At 43.2% G+C, this 2,009-nt stretch overlaps 1 non-coding gene across 1 annotated transcript; it reads right to left on the bottom strand.

The window, feature by feature from the left end:
- Positions 1–1,351: 1,351 nt before the first annotated feature.
- On the bottom strand, positions 1,352–1,433 carry trnas-uga. Its single transcript has one exon. It is a non-coding gene; the product is annotated as a tRNA-Ser (tRNA).
- Positions 1,434–2,009: the final 576 nt, after the last annotated feature.

Below are 2,009 nucleotides of genomic sequence, written 5' to 3'. Positions count from 1 at the left end.
TATGAGGCCCTGGGTTCAATCCCCGGCATCTTTAACAAGTGCTATTCTCCAGTTTATAAAAGAGCTGCAGAAGTTCTTATTCTTAAAGAGAAAAGTATTTTAAGGCAATCTCCTTGTGGGCATGGTGATTAATGCAAAAATCAGTCTCGCGGCGGTGAGCGCTCTCACCGCCGCGGCTGGGGTTCAATTCCCGGTCAGGGAATGGTCAGGAGTTGGCACACTGTAAAAACAGTCTGTAATTTTACATACATTTTCCTGTTAACTTTACAGATTATTTCAGTTTTTTTAAATACAGAAAAACACCAATGAATTACAAAATTAAACTGTGAATTTAAGGGACAACTAGCACGTGTGAAACCACATGTGGGAGTGGAACATGGATGTGTAGAGATGGGCTTTCAAACAATGCACCTTTTGACATTTTAACATGTCACAGTAGGAAAAGCAAAGGTCTAAACAAAAATGAATTATGGCTCAACTCAATTTACATTTTTACAGTAGACATAAGGCATTACAAAGTCAAGAAACTAGGTGCTGATAGTGAAGGGCAAATTAAGCTTTGGTGAAGCTCTGAACCACTTAGAGGAATTGGTTTGAAAATGGGTTCATTACTAGAAGCTTCAGTAACAGCGACCTCGCCTGGTGAAGGGCCAAGGCTGCATCCAAATGATCACGACAAGATAGTGGACAGGAGGCTTTAGACTAGTGACACTCACGTGTAGTAACAATGGGATAGCATAGTATTTTTTTTTTAAATAAAGATTGATGAATTTGTGTGTTTTATTATTGGGTATTAGGTAAGAGTGCTTGGGGAAACAGAGGGTGTGCTGGGAAAATATATTTAACATGATGTATACTACTTCTTGATTAGTCAGACACGCTTCTGGTGTGCAAAGACCAAGAAAACGCAATGCAACAAAAATGCCTCACGCGTCAACACCCACCAGGTCTGGATTTGGTGCGAAGCGGCTGCGGCTGACAGCTGAAGTCACGAGGACCCACGAGATCTCCCTAGGGAGGTGGTCCAGGAACGTCCAGCTGGCAATGCCTTAGGATCCTCCAGTTGCTCGGAAAAGGAAAGTTTGGAGTCCCCTGCTGGAGCGGCTCGACAGGATGGATGGATGGCTGGAAACCTGTTAACTAGCTCATTGTATTCTTGCATGACAGGTAAACCTGTAGAAAGGGCGCTGTAGCTCAGTGGTTAAAGTGCCTGTAAGGAGATCCTGGGTCCAAATTCCCCCACAGTGCCTGATTACCTACTAGCACTTATGTTAAATGCACTACAAAGAGTGTATAAATGTGTTCTTGCTATAGTGCTTAACTGTGTCCTATTTATTCTGTAGTGAGAAATTGCTGTGAGCAGGGTTTGAACCTGCGCAGGTAAACCCCATTGGATTTCAAGTCCAACGCCTTAACCACTCGGCCATCAAAGCTGTAAAATAGGTTCTGTTTTTACAGCGGAGAACCCCTGAGGCCTGACAGACTCCATTACAGTTGGTACCATCAATCAGACAACAAAGAGCCTATCTCACAAGTACCTTGGGCAGTTCTGAATGACTCATGGGGATTCCCAAGCATTTAAGTTACAAAGGATCATTCATATCATGAGGGTATTTCAGGTGTAATGTGGGTAGTTAATCCACCCCCTTTAGATGATCTGTTTTATTTCCGAACCAGTCCAAATTAACAATAAACAAGTTATTGAATCACATGTCAATGAGAAACATATATGTGTACAGACAAGGCTAGCAGCAACAGCGCCGCAACAGAAACATTTTTGGTGTACAAAGACCAAGAAAATGCCACACAACAGAAATGCCATGCTCACGCCACACAGGCAGTGTGCAGGAGGCCTTACCCCGGACTTCCACCAACTGCGGATCCATTTTGCTTTGTGTCTGCTCTGTGTTACGCAGTCCATCAACACCCACCAAGGTTCAAGGTAACTTTATTATCCCCAAGGGGCAATTTGAATTACAGCCAGCAGTAACAATATTTTATCAACCCAC

This window comes from Etheostoma cragini, unplaced genomic scaffold (genome assembly GCF_013103735.1).
Source record: "Etheostoma cragini isolate CJK2018 unplaced genomic scaffold, CSU_Ecrag_1.0 ScbMSFa_1288, whole genome shotgun sequence".
NCBI lineage: Eukaryota > Metazoa > Chordata > Actinopteri > Perciformes > Percidae > Etheostoma > Etheostoma cragini.
This window is presented reverse-complemented; position numbering and strand designations above follow the sequence as displayed.